This window comes from Rhinoderma darwinii, chromosome 3 (genome assembly GCF_050947455.1).
Source record: "Rhinoderma darwinii isolate aRhiDar2 chromosome 3, aRhiDar2.hap1, whole genome shotgun sequence".
Lineage (NCBI taxonomy): Eukaryota > Metazoa > Chordata > Amphibia > Anura > Rhinodermatidae > Rhinoderma > Rhinoderma darwinii.
In genome coordinates this window covers 301,548,398-301,567,977 of record NC_134689.1, presented here as the reverse complement: position 1 = coordinate 301,567,977, position 19,580 = coordinate 301,548,398, and the positions used below count along the sequence as shown (strand labels likewise).

The following is a 19,580-nucleotide window of genomic DNA, read 5'->3' as shown; positions in this document are numbered from 1 at the left end:
TCTCGTTTTAAATGACAGGTTACATCGTAATCTCACGAGATTACGTTTGCCTTGCTGTCAATCTCACAGATTGATAGTAATTAACCTCATCATGTACCTCACACATTAACCCAATGTTGTCCATTATGACTGAGAAACATGATAGGGTTAAAGAGACTCTGTCACCACATTATAAGTGCCCTATTACCTACATAAGGAGATGGGCGCTATAATGTAGGTGACAGCAGTGTTTTTTATTTAGAAAAACGATTATTTTCACCACTTTATGAGCGATTTTTAGCTTTATGCTAATTACTTTCTTAATGCCCAAGTGGGCGTGTTTTTACTTTAGACCAAGTGGGCGTTGTACAGAGGAGGGTGTGACGCTGACCAATCAGCGTCATACACGTCTCCCCATTCATTTACACTGCACTAGCGATATAGCTATATCGCTATGTGTAGCCACATACACAAAGACCAACGTTACTGCAGTGTCCTGACAATGAATATACATTACCTCCAGCTAGGACGTGATGTGTATTCAGAATCCTGACACTTCTGAATCTTTTCTGTGAGATTTCCAGCAAGGCAAACGTAATCTCGTTTTAAATTACAGTTTACAGCGTAATCTCGTGAGATTACGTTTGCCTTGCTGTAAATCTCACAGAAAAGATTCAGACGTGTCAGGATTCTGAATACACATCACGTCCTGGCTGGAGGTAATGTATATTCATTGTCAGGACACTGCAGTAACGTTAGTGTTTGTGTATGTGGCTGCAGATAGCGATATAGATATATCGCTATCTGCAGTGTAAATGAATGGAGAGAAGTGTATGACACTGATTGGTCAGCGTCATACACTCCTGTACAACGCCCACTTGGTCTAAAGTAAAAACACGCCCACTTGGGCATTAAGAAACTCATTAGCATAAAGCTAAAAATCGCTCATAAAGTCGTTTAAAATAGATAGTTTTTCTAAATAAAAAGCATTACTGTCACCTACATTATAGCGCCGATCTCCTTATATAGGAGATACGGCACTTATAATGTGGTGACAGAGCCTCTTTAAGTACTATTCATGTGAGTCACATGGAGTTCCAAAATTCATCACACCACGCACCTCACATCAGAGAAGTTTGTTTTTTTACCTTTGGCAAAGTATCTTTTTGGTATTGAGAATCGCAATACTACACAAAATATCGGTATCGAAGTCCAAATTCTGGTATCCTGTCAACCCTAATACTTAGCAGATAACTATATCGCTATCTTCCCTATGTTGATGTTCAGTAAACTTTGTAAAGGGTCTTTTTCTAAATACAACTATCTTTTTCCCCTCTTTAGGCCTCCAAATAAATATGGGCATTGTCAGCAGCCGACTGTGTATTTATTTGTTTTAATGTAAATTAAAATGTTTCGGAGGGTTAGTAAACATGTAATTAGCAGAGACTTTTATCTTGCTCCCTGTGCTCAGTAGTGTCGTTATAGAATGGCAATATGTTGCCTGTACATTGTACATTTCATCAAGTAATACAGGCATAATTGCAATAGGTCAAATGGGAATGGAATGATACGCTATTCATTTAAATCTGTTTGGACTCAGAAAGATCTTTGTTAGGGGTCAGGTTTCCTTCTGAGATTAATTTTTAAATGATTTGTACAGCAGTTTTACATACATATTAGGCTTTGTTCAAATCTGCTTCGGGCTTCTGTTCATGGGTTCCGTCAGATCTTTCCGTCGGTCGACTGCGCTTTTGATTCCGCCCCAAAAAACGGACACCTTTACGAAACGGAGACAAATGGGAACCATTTGCAATGGAAGCATTACCATTGAAATCAATGGTAATGCAAATGGAAGGCTATGGTTTCAGTTTGCCTTTCCATTCATCGGTTCCCCTGACGGAAAGGTTTGACGGAACCCATCAAAGGAAGCCCGACGCAAATGTGAACTCAGCCTTAGTGGGAACTATACTATACTATATTATGTTTGGTTTTCATAGTGGATATTGGGGAATATAGAAGTTAGGCCTTATTCAGACGAACATGTCCGTTTTGCGTCCGCAAAATAGGCACTGTTTTTCATGCGTTGCAGTTCTGGGTGCCATTAGTGTTTGTTCCGTGTGGCATCAGTTTTTTATGTCCGTGTTGGTGCGCAATTTATTTTTCTCAGCCTTTCTTTAGCAACTGTTGCGTGAAACAAGGAAAGCACACGGATGAGATCCGTGTGCTGTCCGTGATTTTCATGCACCTATAGACTTCAATGGGCGCGTGGTCGGCAAACACGGACTATAATAGGACATGCAGTGAGTTTCACGCAGTGGAAACACACGAAAATCATGCATGTCTAAATAGCCCTATTGAATTGCATAGATCTGTGTGCTGTCCGTTGCTTTAACGGACAGCACATGGACGTATACAACGTTCGTCTGAATAAGGCCTTAGTATGTTTTGTTTTTAGGACCTGTCTCTTAATCTATTTACCCTGTGTAAAAAAAATTGCAAGTGACTTGTACAAGCCACATTAGTTATTATTGTTAATAGACTACTGGTACAAGCTGTCGTTTCTGTTGCATCAACTGTTGAGAGAACCACTACTTTTCCAAAGCAATTTACAATTTTTTTTTTTTTACCTGAGAAAACATTGCATTGTGGGAGCTCAAATAACAGTTACACAGATAAGTTGCTAAGTAAAACGGCTGACTACAGAGTGTAGACACAGCCAAGTCTGTTTCCAAGATCACACAGCAGAATTTTGGGTAGGTTTGTGGACTACTCAATCTGCCACATCATCTAAAAAAATACTCCCTCTGATGGATCCAGTGACATCCAGTGGAAAAAGTATTTATTTATACAGGGGACTAGGAAAACCATGACATTACTATTGTTGGTCATTGGGTTGTCATGATTCAGAGGGAGTGAATCATAATCATCCCCCGAAAAAAATCTGTTAATCATTAGGATTTTTAGGAATAGAAGATCAGCCCTAACTTGGGCATACATATGATTTTACTGTTTTAAGGGGTTCTCCGGGCATTTTTTTTTAATATCAATATCAGATCGGTGGGGGTCCGACTCCCGGCACCCTCACCAATACGTTGATTGATAGGGTCACGGCGTTCCCAGTTTACAGCCACAGCGCCATACCCTTCCATAGCGGCTGTACCTGGGATTGCACTAAGGGTCCCATTCAAGCGAATAGGATTGATCTGCGAACCCAGGCACAGCCGCTACAGGTGTACCTGATAAACACTGAAGAGGCTGTGGCGACGAAACACCGCAGCCCCTAGAGTCAGCTTATAGGCCGGTGGTGGTGGTGCCAGGAGTCGGAACCCCACCGATCTGAAATTGCTGGCCACCAATAATAAAAAATGCCTGGGTGACCCCTTTAAATGGTTGCAGACATCTATATAATATGGATAAATCAGTTGACAACAAAACAGTTCTGTTATTTTATCGCTGATTTAATAGTTGAAATGTTTGGTTACTGTAGACGTTTCTGTATTGCCCATTTGACAATGTATTATGTGTTGTGATAACATACAATGGTGATCTAGTAGAGTAAAAGTTTGATATATATGTTTCATTATTGCTGCGCATGTTCTTCATTTATTGCAGTTTATTATCTCACTTTTGCTGCGGCAAAATGTGTGTACTCGCTAACTGTTATGTCCTTTCTGGTTCCCTGTCCCTTTCTTTTCCTCCTTCCCCCCCCTCCCTCCCGGACAGTGCCTGCGCTGCTGGTCTTCTGCGCATGCCCCGTTTGTCACGGAGGTATTCCTTTTCCTCCCCCTTTGTGACAAAGTTTTCGTGTTACCGCCTTTCTCCATTGATGGAAATACTGTTTGACCAATAACCTAGGTTTCCCCGTATGATGCATTTCCGTTTCACGTTCATACAGGATGCATCACGTTAAAGTTTGTTTCATTGACCTTCTTCCGGTTGTTGGATTTGATTGACACTTACCTCATCCAACCCTTGTGGCTTTTACACTTACTCCCGCTCTCACTGCTTTCTTACAAGGTCTCTTATTGGTCATGGGGAGTGTCCGTCCCCCAACTAGCTCACTTCCGGTCTAGTAATCACGATCGTGCTAACCATACCCCAGGTAGATCTAATTAAACTATGATTTGTAGACATTATATATATATATATATATATATATATATATATATATATATACCTTACTCTACCAATGAGCCATCATCTTTTCCCCCTGACGAAGCCTGGTGGCGAAACGCGTTGGGTGTAAGTGGGCTCCTGGCACATCGCTACTTTTTACCCCATTGTATATCTGCATGGTCTGTCAATTGTTTTTCTCATTTTCTGGTCACCATCCCATTAGTGTATCTACTTTGATGGTCAATTTCATAGTTCTATACTGTTTGTTTTACCTTCCATGGCTGATTATTTACAATGTACCATACTATGGTATAGATGTTATGGCTAGTAGCCCACTCAATACTTCTTCACTGTGAGGACTTCTATTTTAAATCTATTTTGATGCTACTATTTGTATTTTGTATTTTTATCATGTGTCAATAAAAAACGATTTTATTTTGAAAATGTTTGGGTCATTTAACACTGAACGTTCGCATATGTGTTCAAAGTTTGATATATATGTAAAGGTTTTTGAGCAATGGTGGTGTATTTCGACACACAATGTTCAAGTAGCCACTATGATAACTTTGTAGCATTTACTTGGGGAGATCCAATCGGACTTCTAGAAATTAAGTCTTGAATCACGCACACATAATTGGCTCCCTTTTAAGTAGTAGGAAACGTGTAGATTATCTAGGGGAGAAAAAAATGTTGGTTGTTTCTTGACTATTTCCTTTAAGAAGGAAATCAGTTTGCAGAATGATGGATTGGTTTTAGGTGTTCTAAATTTATCTTTCCTGTTCCCTTATCCTCTTCTCATTGCATGTTCTAGGGAAACATATACAGTCTGAGGTTCCAACTCCTGTTTTTTCAGTGGTTTACATTGGTTACTGCTTTAATGCGCTAATGTATCTAGCAGCATTTCGCATATAGTCCTGATTTATAAGTATGCACAAACACTAGATTTTTAAACAAAAAATTATGCTTTCTTAATAGATACGCTACAGTCAGGTCATAGTTTTGACCATCAAAGCTTGAACTTGCTTGCCAAGTGGGCAAACTCTTCCTAGTTTGATTTTAGAGCTGTGATGTGTGCACTGAGCCAATGAGATGTCTTTGTTGCCCCCCTCCTTTCCCTTTATCCTGGTTCACTGAAACACTAGAAGCTTCAGCTGCATCCCCCTCCTCCTCATCCACGGTTTTAGCCTAGACTGATTACCAAGGAAGTTTATGAATATTTTACCTAGAGCCTACCCAGGTTACCCAAATAGGAAATGGGGAACTACAGGCTGCTGGAAGGTGAGAAGGATGCACTTTCCCCTTATAAGTTATATTAAAAGGTTCTTCTATTCACCTGTAAAAATTAGTTATGGAAAAAGAATTATAACGATAGGTACCCTTTAACAATCATAGTTCAGATTTACTGAAAAATAAAACCAAGTTGGACTTTGGATTCATTCATATGCCTGTATGAATTAATTGGAAGCTTGAAAACAACTCCTACAAGCAATGCAATGGCACCCGGCACCTGTTATCCATGTACATGGATGGCTAAAATACTGTACACTTAAAGAGACTCTGTCACCAGTTTATTAATGCCCTCTCTCCTAACTAATCTAATAGGCGCTTTGCTGCTGATCATTACAGTGTGATTTGTTTAAAAAAAAAAAAAAAAAAGTTTATTATTTATAAAGTTATGAACATTTTTCGAAATATGCTACCGTGGCTATAATAGCCAAATAGGAGGTGACACTTTATTTTCAGTCTGGGCTTGTAATGTTTTCTGTATGACGCTGTCCAATCATCATACAGCTTCTTCCCCTTTCTTGCCCAGCAACACCGCGTGATCATATAGTACACTGCTTCCATTCCAGAGTGTGTATTCAACTGGCAATATCTCTGGTTGTGTCACATCTAGATCCTGGTGTCATATGAAAGATTAGAATCTCCTCTTTCGTATGACACCAGAACCGCTGTTCTAGGTGGTCCACAGCCGGAGATATGGCTGTTTGAAGTTATTCCCCTTCCGTCCAGCCTCAGTCTCTCATACATACTGTGTGAAGCAGCTTTATGCTGATAGGACAGCGTCAGAGGCTGTGAGGTAGCTCCTCCTCAGGACAATCGCTGCTGTTACCTCCCAGTTGACTAATAAAACCTCATTTATATATTTAGAAAAATGCTCATAACTTTGCAAATAATAAAAGTTTTTTTAAAACAAGTCGCATTGTAGTTAGCAGCAGCAAAGCGCCAATTAGATTAGTTAGGGGATAGGGAATTGATAAACTGGTGAACGTCTACTTAAAGACTATGTTTAACTGCTCCAGTTCCAAAAGACATTTTTTTTTTAGTTACCTGGCTAAAACACCTGTAGAAAAAAACCCAAAAAGTTTGGAAACCTGGCCGTCAAAAAATGGGACATGCCCTATTTTCGGCCGTTTGCCCGGCTCCCATAGAAGTCTATGGGGCCGGGTAATACACGGCTATCACCGGAATGTGTCCCGAGTGACGGCCATGTATTCCGTCGCTCGCGCACTCTCTCTCCTCTTCCTCCTCACAGTGCAGAGTGCATGTGAGGAGGAAGAGGAGGAGGGTCTTTTTTTGCTCCCTGTAGGAGTCGGAATCCCCAATCCCCGGCCGGGGATTGGGGATTCCGCTACAGGAGAAGTGCGTGACTACACTGTCCATATATGGACACAGCGAAGTCACTCACTTCTGCAGAGGAATCCCCGACTCTATGGCCGGGGATGCCGCTACAGGAGAAGTGAGTGACTACACTGTCCATATATGGACACAGCGAAGTCACTCACTTCTGCAGCGGAATCCCCGACTTTATGGCCGGGGATGCCGCTACAGGAGAAGTGAGTGACTACACTGTCCATATATGGACACAGCGAAGTCACTCACTTCTGAAGCGGAATTCCCGACCTGTGGCAGGGAATTCCTCTCCAGAAGAAGTCCGTGACTACACTGTCCATATATGGACATTGAAGTCAGTGACTTCTCCTGGAAGGGGGGGGGGGGTGGGTGCAACCTACAGGGGGCTGGGTGGCATCACCTACACGGGGCTGGGTGGCATCACCTACAGGGGGCTGGGTGGCATCACCTACAGGGGGCAGGGTTGCATCACCTGCAGGGTGGCATCACCTGCAGGGGGCTTGGTGGCATCACCAACAGGGGGCTGGGTGGCATCACCTACAGGGGGCTGGGTGGCATCACCTACAGGGGGCTGGGTGGCATCACCTGCAGGGGGCTGGGTGGCATCACCTACAAGGGGCAGGGTGGCATCACCTACAAGGGGCAGGGTGGCATCACCTACAAGGGGCAGGGTGGCATAACCTACAGGGGACTTGGTGGCATTACCTACAGGGGACTTGGTGGCATTACCTACAGGGGACTTGGTGGCATTACCTTCAGGGGGCTGGGTGGCATTACCTGCAGGGGGCTGGGTGGCATTACCTGCAGGGGGCTGGGTGGCATTATCTACAAAGGGCTGTGTGTGGCAACAAATTTAAATGAAATTCATCCGATTTTAAAACGGCAAGGGAAAAAAACGGATGCAAATCGGGTCCAAATCGGCCGGTAAAAACGGCAACACGGCCCGGAACGGATGCAAACCGGCCGGGAAAAACGGCCGATTTTCCCGGCCGACACTCGGACCCTGTCGTGTGAATGAGGCCTAAGTACTTTTTGTTCCCCCTAGGGAGGTTCTTCATATGTTTTATTATTGCCAATTATAAAATGTGTTTAGAAAACATTAAGATTTACAAACGTTTTAATTCAATGTGTTATTTTTCTATTTAGACAGATCAGTTGTGAAGACTCTACAACAGTTGGTGCCTGAAGTCAACACTCCATGTTTAGAAGTAAGTATTATTATCTTCCTTATGTCAAGAGAACCTCAGGGGAAACCAAGCTTCAGTTATTTTAATAGTCATAAAAGGGTTACACTGATTGTAGGAAGAAAGATGCTGAATAATTGGACAGAAAACATTTTTTTTTTCCCCATGTGGAAAAGAATGATAGGGCTGCACCTAAAGCACCTGTCTGTATATTACTAAGAATAAAGGCCTTGGTAGAAAACACATTCAGTTGGAACAATGGCTTACTTCACAATGGATAGAGGTATTGAGGTATTATTGGCAAGGTCACTTGTGCATTTGGAAAGAAGTTTTAAAGAGTGTGTGTGTGTGTATAGATAGATAGATATAGAGAGAGTGAGAAATAAAAAAAATAGAATAGAATGTGTGTGTTACCTACACAAATCCAAAAGTAACATTATTTGCTGCAGATGCATAATGTTTTGATTTGAACAAACACAGTACAGTATTTACACTGAATTGCAGTCTTGACCGCTCTGTTCCTTGGGCAATGAGACTTTGTGGTCAGACAAAGTACTGTATGTGGCGATTTTCCCAATAGATTTAAAATTTTATCTGAAAATAATCTTTCCAATCTAGAGGGATCATTACATAGACACTTCATGAAGGTTGCAAAGAAATGCAGGAGTTGTCATTCTGTTTGTGGCCTAGTGCAGAGACCGTATGTTAGAATTGATAGGATTTAGAAAAGTAGGCTAATGTTGCACACGTGGCAGTATGGTTCTGCTACATCAGACACATGCAATGTTGGACGAGTGACCGCAAAACCTGCCATTGTTTAAAGTTGTTGCATTGCTGCTAAAATTTGCTATTAAGGCTTCGTTCACATCTGCGCTAGGGCTCCGTTCTGTCGGAGCGGAGCCCTGACAGACACAAACGGAAACCATAGGTTTCTGTTTCCATCACCATGGATTTCAATGGTGACAGATCCGGTGCCAATGTTTTCCGTTTGTCTCAGTTGTGCAAGGGCTCCGTCGTTTTGACGGAATCAATAGCTTAGTCTACAATATTGATTTCGTCAAAACGACAGAACCATTACACAACTGAGACAAACGGAACCATTGGCACTGGATCCGTCACCGTTGAAATCAATGGTGATGGAAACGGAAACCTATGGTTTCCGTTTGTGTCTGTCAGAGTTCTGTTCCGATGTAAAACTCTGATGGAACGTCTGAACGTAGCCCTAGCGCAGATGTAAACAAAGCCTTAATCTGGCTTGATGCAAGTGTTATTTAACCTTTTAGACTTTGGAATTGCATAGGCTATTGTTATACCGACCGTTGTATCTATGATTTTTGTTATACTACTTCTGGTACTCCCATTAGCTTTTATATACTAATAAGTATACCGATGCTTATGGTTATTATGATTTTTTTAATCACTGAATTTATTTAAATATAGCTATTTCTATTTTTTTATACCATTTTCCAGTTCTCTACGCGGTCAGCAATGAACACTTCAGATGTTTTTTATTTGATTTCTATAGCTGCATCCAGGGACACATACAGTATATATCTTTACTGAAGTTTGTTTGATTTATATCTATGAACGTATAGGCACATCCATGGACGTACCCATGGCAACCTGAATAAAAGTATTCATTGTTTATATTACAGGCATTCTTTCAAAGAACTAGAAATAAGTTCACAATATAAAAAAAGTATTATATTACTAAAATAATTAATTATTGAAGGGAGTCTGATATGAAAGCATACCTCTTTATATTAGATGCTGTAATAAACCTAGTCCAGCGGGTGCTTCATTAAATTAGTTGTGAAGCCAGATGCATGATCCCTCCCTGCTTAGTAGGAGAGAGTGGAAGGCTCATTACGATATAGCATACACCAATTTAGAGCCCCTGACCGGGAGTGTGACTTTTCATTAGATGCAGTTGCATCCACTAGCTTAGCTTTTAATAGATACCCTAACATCAAAGTCTATCTCTGACAGATTCTCTATAAACCGCTTTATTTATACAAAAAAAAAGTTTGAATATACCCTTAAAGTGTCAAATGCAGCAGATTTGTTGCAGAAATTTCTGCAGCTGGCCCAGTCATCTGAATAGGGCTTGCAGAGATCCATGCACATGTTGCAGAAACAACCCCATTCAGATGTATGGAATGGATTTTCAGTCACAGAAATTTCTACAACAAATCTGCTGCGTATGAACATACTCTGATAATGCATAAGCCTTCTAGGGACTGTTCACTGTACTAAAAGTCAGACTGGGGGGAAATTGTAAAGGATCTGCCTTACACAGCTTCTGTGTCGACGCCCGTGGTTACTCACTCTGCACCTGCTCCTAAGTCTGGTCGAGTGACCCCTTCTTCCACCAATCAGCCTGGGAGGCTGAGGAGTGGGAGAGCCTATCACAGCCTGGCCAGACGGAGCTAGCTCCCGCCCTCTGTCTATTTATACCTTCACTTCCTGCTCCTCCTTTGCCTGTGATTGTTTCAGTCTGTTTCCTGGCTCTGCTGCTGCTGCTTACTACTTGTCTTCTGCTTCATATTGACCCTGGCTTGACTGACTATTCTCCTCCTCTGCGTTTTGTACCTCGTCCACTCCTGGTTTGACTCGTCTCGTTCACTATTCTCCTGCTCTGCGTTTTTGTACCTCGTCCACTCCTGGTTTGACTCGGCTCGTTCACTATCCTTGTTGCTCACGGGGTTGCCGTGGGCAACAGCCCCATTTCCCTTAGCTTCTGTGTACCCTTGTCTGTTTGTCTGTCGTGCACTTAGTGAGCGTAGGGACCGTCGCCCAGTTGTATGCCGTCGCTTAGGACGGGCCGTTGCAAGTAGGCAGGGACTGAGTGGCGGGTAGATTAGGGCTCACCTGTCTGTCTCCCTACCCCGCCATTACAGAAATGTTGCCAAATACTGTTAGGACATCTTACCAATGCTCTTCTGGTGACAAATCTTCCATACATTACACTACAATACATTTAATTTTGTTTTGGTTTTCCTTCTGTAGACCATAACGGTATGAGAGGACAACTTTCATCTTGTTACCTGTTATAACAACAGACCGTGGACTGCTTGCAATGACTTGGTGCTGTCTGTATCGCAGGCCCTTTCTGTGCAAACTTTTCTCCATATAATAAATAAGTAGAGGTTAATTACTTAACATTCTAGACTCCCACCCCCACTTCCGCAGCTCCTCCTTGGCCCACATTGGAAAAGCAGAAAGTAGAAGAACAGGAAAAGAAAGGAAGCATTAGCATTGTCGTTGTGATTGGCAGTGCTTGTGAAGGAGAGGTTATTTCATGTGGCGGATTCTTTTCAGGCAATCTTTCCTTTATGTACACACCATTCATCTGGGTACAGTTCTCTATTCAAAATCCTTTTCTTTTTCACTCCTTTCTTTTTTTCCCCCAATCACTCTTTCCCCCTCCCTTCTTTTCATTTCTCTCTTTTGTGTATTCTCCCCCCTCTCTAGCCTGATGCATTTTCTTTTCTTTTTATGTTCTTCCTGTGTTCAGTTCCTTTTTTAGTTTCTTGTGTTTGCCTGCTCTCTCTCTTTCTCTTTTGCTTTGAGTATTTATTATGTGTTTTATGGGGGAGGGGAATAGAAGCCATAGTTGCACTGCAGGAAACATTTTCCATGATAAGATATTAACTAAAAATATATCTTTATCAGATTACAATTGGTTGGTTATAGAGCATTTTAAGGATGGAGATATATGTACTAGTATATAGAGTCTGCATTCTTAACTATGACTTGCAGCCAAATAAGTGACTACTACCTGTTAAAATTCTGTAACATGATGGAGGAAAAGTTTGATTAAGGCCTCATGCACACGACCGTAAAAACTCCCGTTATTACGGGTTGTAATTACGACCCGTAATAACGGGCTCATAGACTTCTATTGGCCACGGGTACCTTCCCGTTTTCTTACGGGAAGGTGCCCGTGCCGTTGAAAAAGATAGAACATGTCCTATTTCAGGCCGTAATAACGGCACGGACAGCCCATAGAAGTCTATGGAGCTCCCGTAATGACGGGTGGCTACATGTGTGCACCCGTCATTACAGCAGCGTTGCTAGGCGACGTCAGTAAATAGTCACTGTCCAGGGTGCTGAAAGAGTTAACTGATCGGCAGTAACTCTTTCAGCACCCTGGACAGTGAATTCCGATCAGAATATAGATCAACCTGTAAAAAAAATAATAAAAGACGTTCATACTTACCGAGAACTTCCTGCTCCCTCCAGTCCGGTCTCCCGGCCGTTGCCTTGGTGACGCGTCCCTCTCGACATCCGGCCCGACATCCCTGGATGACGTTTCAGCCCATGTGACCGCTGCAGCCAATCACAGGTCAATCACAGGCTGCAGCGGTCACATGGACTGCCGCGTCATCCAGGGAGGTCGGGCTGGATGTGAAGAGAGGGACGCGTCACCAAGGCAACGGCCGGGTAAGTATGAATTTCTTTAACTTTTATTACAGAAAGGGCTGTTCCTTCTCTCTATCCTGCACTGATACAGAGAAGGGCTGCCGATTAGTGCAGTGCTATTTTGCAGCCAAAAACTTGGCCGTAAATACGGGTGGAATACGGGTGACACCGGACCCATATTTACGGGCACGGGTCCGTAAATACTGGTGCAAAACGGGTCGAATACGTTTGACACCGGACCCGTATTTATGCCAGTATTTACGGGTGGGAAAAAATACGGTCGTGTGCATGAGGCCTAACGCGATGTAGACAGATCTGACGCAGCTGGACACACAGGAGCGGTTGCTGGAGATGGTAGTGTGTTGTTGTTGTTGATCCACAGGTGGCCAGCTGTCACATTTTTACTGTTTGGTGATTCTAACCTGCAGTCACATGTGAGCGATTGCTGCTCAAAAGCATCTGTGTATTCAGCCCTTCTAGAATTATAACCAGAAGTTATATCTTTGTAAAATGTACCAATGCGCAAAAACAAAAGCATAAAAATAACACAAAATATTAAGCTTGTCATTGTTCTTCAGACAGCAATTTAACAAAAAAAATGTCAGTGTCCATGACACAGCTATAGGGACTACAGCGAGTAACTAGGTTATTAGCTTTTGTGGGGCATCCTGTAATCTATACAGAATACATTGGTCTATCAGTGTTTCAAGCTTTATGACACCCTAGATTACTGTATAATGTTTTCTAGATCTAGTCCTACCCAGTGTACATCATGCTTTAAGTGGGTCCAGGGACAATGAGGAGTTAGGCCTCATGCACACGAACGTATTTTTTCCCTCCCGTAAATACTGGCGTAAATACTGGCCCTTGGTCACACATTTTCGACCCGTATTGCACCAGTATTTACGGGCACGTTTTCGCTGCAAAATTGCACTGCACTAATCGGCAGCCCTTCTCTCTATCAGTGCAGGATAGAGAGAAGGGGAAGCCCTTTCCGAGGTAAAAGTAAAAGAAATTCATACTTACCCGGCCGTTGCCTTGGTGACGCGTCCCTCTCTTGACATCCAGCCCGACCTCCCTGGATGACGCGGCAGTCCATGTGACCGCTGCAGCCTGTGATTAGCCTGTGATTGGCTGCAGTGGTCACATGGGCTGAAACGTCATCCTGGGAGGCCGGACTGGAGGAAGAAGCAGGGAGTTCTGGGTAAGTATGAACTTTTATTTTTTTTACACGTTGATTTATATAGTGATCGGAAGTCACTGTCCAGGGTGCTGAAAGAGTTACTGCCGATCAGTTAACTCTTTCAGCACCCTGGACAGTGACTATCCACTGATGTCGCCTAGCAACGCTCCCGTAATTACGGGTGCACACACGTAGTCACCCGTAATTACGGGAGCCCCATAGACTTCTGTGGGCCTGCCCGTGCCGTAATTACGGCCTAAAATAGGCCTATATTTTTCAACGGCCCGGGCACCTTCCCGTAAGCAAGCGTTTTTACTTTCGTGTGCATGTAACAGCTGAGCCCTGTGTGTTTATAAAAATTAGTGCAACGAAAAAGTGGAAGTGTTTCCCGTCAGGTTACTTGCAATGAAAAAATTTAATCTGTAACCTGTTAGTGACTGCCCATTAGTGTTTTTACGGCGGTCACCAACGGGCTTTATTCCGATGCAATAGCCTTTTTACGGTGCTGCATTGGAATAAATAAATAGAGCAGGGAGCCTTTAAATCTCCCTGTTCTCAGCTACCAGAAGTGGCTGAGAGCAGGGAGCAGCCCTGCTCTAACAGACAGTATCGATCTAGATCGTTTAACCCTCTCCCTGTCTCACCCAACGGGCACCTTGCGTAAGATCGCAAGGTGTCGGTTTCTATGCCTAATAAATGCCCCAAAGTCTGCCACTCTTTATGCCTGCCAGAGGCATGGCCTTTCAGATGCCTGTCCGTTTTACACGGACCGGCACTAGTACACTGCAATACAAAAGTTTTGCAGTGTATTCTAAAAGCGATCGGACAATCGCATAGTGAAGTCCCCTAGTGGGACTATAAAAATGTAAAAAAAAAGTTTCATAAAGTTAATAAACAAAAATGTGGAAACATTTTTTATAACCCACTGTTTCCCCTTACAAAATGCTTTATTATAAAAAAAAAAAAAAAAAAAAGTTTACACATATTTGGTATCGTCGCGTCCGTAACGACTCCAACTATAAAGTTATTTCATTATTTAATCCGCACGGTGAACTTTAAAAAAGAAAATTAAAAAAACAATGCAAAAATTGCTGTTTTCTGTGAATCCCGCCTTAAACAAAATGTGATAAAAGTGATCAAAAAGTCGTCCCGCAAAAAAAAAAAGCACTCATACAGCTGCCTTTGCGGAAAAATAAAAAAGTTATGGCTCTTGAAATATGGAGACACAAAAATAAATAATTTTGAAAAAAAAGTGTTTTTACTGTGTAAAAGTAGTAAAACATACAAAATCTATATCAATTTGGTATTGTCGCAATCGTAACGACCCATTTCTCTCAGTTGTCTCTCAGCTAGTGGGTGGAGCCTAACTGCTATCATGTCTTTTATACACTGCACACATAGATAGATAGGAGAGCAGGATTTTCCTCCTCTTTAATGCATATATAGAAGCTGTAGCAGCATGAAGGAGATCATACAGAAATGATGAGTAATGTAGCTAACAAGCCAGCACTGGGGTGACCTATATCTCTTACCAGAAGCTGTAGCACGTCTGTGTGTGTCTTTCTCACTCTGCTCCCCCTCCCCTCTTCATAGATTTTTATTTGCAGCATGTCTGTGTGTCTCTCTCTCTCCCTGCTCTCCCCTCCCTTCTCCATAGACTTGTAAATGCAGGCTGCAAAGAGACACCATCCCCACTTCCTGCAATCCAAAAATTCTGCTCTGTAAGCAGGGATGGAATTTTCTTGACAACAGGGGGTGGACAGCAGATTACAGGAAGGGAGACACCTAGTGGCAGTAACTTCACACAGAGATAGATAGATATTAGAGGGATGGTAATGATTTTCTACAGAGAAAATCCTGCAAATATCATTTGTTTGCATTGCTGCATGTGTATTTGTTTCCATAGCTAATTAAGAGCCATGATTCTAGTTATCATTAACAAGAGAAAAAGACTGTACCAGTTTCCATCAGTCAGACCAACATGTTAATATGATAGACCTAATCTTTATTCATACGTTGTCAATTAAATCACAGAAGTTTGCAGCAGCCCATTTATTTCAATTTGTTAGGAGGTACTAACTACTTTGTCTTTTAAAGAGGACTTGTGAGCTCATACTTGTATGCTCCATGAAATAACAATGCTTGGGCACCTTTTCTTATAACTTTTCATTGTGTCATTCCTCTATTATTCCTCCTGTAAATGTATGAATAAATTGACAACTGGCAGTTACCATTCTCCTTGTCAATATGTTTCCTATGCAGTCTGACACTGTCAGCACTGATTAGACCGTGCCCAATGATAAGGGGAATGGTAACACCCACTTTTCAATTTATATATTTCCAGATCACAACACATGAGTTCTAAGAAAAGGAAACTGCAATGGTAGTGACCGCGAGTCCACTGAAATCAATAGATGTGTGTATTTTCATTGATTGTCCTACTGTGTTTTAGCTGCTAGAGGGGTCCTGACAGTGCGACCACTCTTGTGTGATGCAGAGAACTCCTTTAAAAAAAACTTTCAATTGAACCTTTTGCTTTGGTAGAACTTTCCATCCTGTTTCTTTATTGCTGCTGTATTTGATTAAGGGCGGCACAGTATGGAGATATTGTGCCATTTGGCCAATGGCAACTAGCAAAGAATATAGTGGACTAATAGCAGCCTGTCAATTACTGCTAAGAGGGGCAAGGGCATGTATACAGCTGACTCATAACTATGTGCATTTGGGCTAAGGGCTTGTCCACACACAATGGAATTGCTGCAGAAAATTTCTGCAGCAATTCCGTTGAAAGTCAAAGGCCTTCCGCTGTGGCAAAAACGCACCATTTCCTGCAGGTTTTTGTGGCAGAAAATGGTGCGTAAATTTCTGCGTTTTTCCCAATGTTAGGAGATGGAGACATCTCCTATGAAAAACGCAGCAATTCTGCACACTTTCCGTAGCAGGAATCGACATGCTGCGGTCCGAAAAATATGCACCGTAGGTCAATTTTGTCTCTGAAATATTACGCAGCATGTGGATGGGATTTGATAAAACTCCTCCACTATGCTGGTACTGTATTCTGCTGCGTTTTTTCAAGCCGAAATTCTGTCCGGAAAAGTGGCAATTCCGTTAAGCTTGGACGAGCCCTAATAGTGCAGCGGACCGGTCTCTATACATTGCTGCTGTCATAGTATGATACCTATCCATAGCTCCTGTACAATTTTTAAAGCATATCTGTTTTAGTAAACATAGAATATTTTGAAGTAACAACTGCAGAGATGCATTTAATTTAATTAGATGTTTTAATATCTGCAGCAGGAAATGAGCTTATGTTAATAATGAACTAGCGGAGTGGCTAATTTGATAAAGATGGCACATCCTATATTTTCCTATGCAGGACTTTAGGTACTGCATTAACTCTTGAAGTAATATACATTATTCTACATAGAGCCAGCATATTTTTCAGAGGTTGGTTACTACAGCTGCAAACATACATTATCTCACAGCACTTGTATAAATGTCATGTTATTCATTGTTATTATATTTCATGTCCAGATTAAGCAACTTAGTCTGATGTAGGACGCTTTGGAGACACTTTGCTATGTTCTTAACTTAGGTTGAATTCAAATACTTGTAAATATATTCTACATATAAGAGCAAATATAGGGTTCTTTTTCCCTGTATAATGCATCTGACAGAAGCTGAGATCATGCTGTGCAGGGAAGGGGAAGGTGCAGGGAAGGGGAAGAGCTGTATGACGCTGATAGGACCGCATCATACAGCCAACGCAGACACTGCCCCCAGTGAAATCTCAGTGTTACTGCCCCTTTGGCTAGTATAGCCTAATTAGCATAATAAAAAAATGACTCCTAACTCGGAAAGTAAAAAACGGATTGGGATATAAATTACATTGACATCAACCGTGTGACAGCGCCTATGACATGAGGTAGGAAATTGGGCTTTACTGAACTCTGACAGGTCTTCATGCAGGCAAGATCCAGATGGTGTCCAATGGCAGATTCAATTACGAATAAAGTCCTCCCTGGATCTACTGCAGTAAACAACAAAGCAAGGTCAATGTAGAGATCCCATATACTGTAGTTTGCATTGCTTTTAGCTGTAAAAGCATAACGATAGCATGTGGTGAATCCTAAAGAACAGGTTGTACTACGAAGGAAAACACAGGGGAGTAGAAAGAGAATGTTTTGTAAAATGAAGAATCCTGAATCTTTTTTTTTTTTTTTTTTTTCTTATAAGGGTACCTGGCTGTGGATCTTAGGGCACTAAACCATCAGCATGTCATTATACTGTTGGGGTTTAGCATCCTAAACATGCCCCTCTCAAAACTGTCCGTTTTAGCATCTTGTCTAAAAAGAAGTTATAATACAGCGTGCGCTGCAGGGGTGTTGCTAGGGTCTTAAAAGATCAGGGGCACAAGCTCCAAGACATATGCCCTCAGATAGATAGATAGATAGATAGATAGATAGATAGATAGATAGATAGATAGATAGATAGATAGATGAATGTCTCAGAATGGCTCAGAAGTAAAGTGTCCCTAAATATTACACTAACGAATTAAAATAATTTCTTTGGTGCATGAAGCATGTATTCATAGTAGAAAATAATTTGCCCTGTCATAAAAATGAATCTATGTGAGATAGTAGGCCTCTAAGTAATATGGGATAAAGAGAGAAAAAACACGGCGCCACCTTGTGCAGATCAGTCGGTAAAGGTGAGACAATGATGCCGTATTGCAGGTATTATGCTCACCTAGGTAGGGAGTTAAAAGGCATGTAAAATGAAACCACAGTGCTGCTGCCAGATCCGAGTCGGCATCCAAAAGGACCGCTTGGGAGGAGAGTTTATGCAGGAGAAAAGAGGATCATTCCAGGGGCGCTGCTGTGTGGTGATAATGATAGGATCGAAGTACGGAGATAATAATATTAAATGAATTTATTCGAATGAGTGGCTACGCGTTTCGACGATGAACAATCGTCTTCATCAGGCCATGATGAAGACGATTGTTCATCGTCGAAACGCGTAGCCACTCATTCGAATAAATTCATTTAATATTATTATCTCCGTACTTCGATCCTATCATTATCACCACACAGCAGCGCCCCTGGAATGATCCTCTTTTCTCCTGCATAAACTCTCTAAGTAATATGGTCACACAGTTACCATGTAAAAATACTAAAGAAGGGCCAAATGATACAGCCACACAGTCGCCACATATTACCACCACAGTGTAACTGAATAATACCCCTATACTGTTACTGAATAATACCTCCACACCATAACCACCTAGTGATTGAATAATACCTTGATACTGTTACTGAATAATACCACCACACCATAACCACATAGTGACTAAATAATACCCCCATACTGTTACTGAATAATACCATCACACCATAATCACCTAGTGACTGAATAATACCTTGATACTGTTACTGAATAATACTGTCACACCAGAACCACATAGTGACTGAATAATACCCCCATACTGTTACTGAATAATACCTCCACACCATAACCACCTAGTGACTGAATAATACCTCCATACTGTTACTAAATAATACCTCCACACCATAACCACCTAGTGACTGAATAATACCTTGATACTGTTACTGAATAATACTGCCACACCATAACCACATAGTGACTGAATAATACCCCCATACTGTTACTGAATAATACCTCCACACCATAACCACATAGTGACTGAATAATACCCCTATACTGTTACTGAATAATCCCTCCACACCATAGCCACATAGTGACTGAATAATACCCCATACTGTTACTGAATAATACCACCATAACCACATGGTGACTGAATAATAACCCCATACTGCTACTGAATAATACCTCCACACTACAACCACCTAGTGACTGAATAATACCACCACACCATAACCACATAGTGACTGAATAATACCCCTATACTGTTACTGAATAATACCACTATACTGTTACTGAATAATCCCTCCACACCATAACCACATAGTGATTAAATAATACCGCCATATTCTTACTGAATAATACCACCACAACATAACCACATAGTGACTGAATAA

At 41.8% G+C, this 19,580-nt stretch overlaps 1 protein-coding gene across 2 annotated transcripts in view; it reads left to right on the top strand.

The window, feature by feature from the left end:
* Positions 1-19,580, top strand: part of ZNF710 (zinc finger protein 710) — a 109,567-nt gene that overhangs the window by 10,936 nt on the left and 79,051 nt on the right. For both annotated transcript variants that reach the window (XM_075855267.1, XM_075855265.1), the window contains exon 2: positions 7,876-7,937. The gene's annotated coding sequence lies outside the window, so the exon portion shown is untranslated. The remainder of the gene's footprint in view (positions 1-7,875; positions 7,938-19,580) is intronic.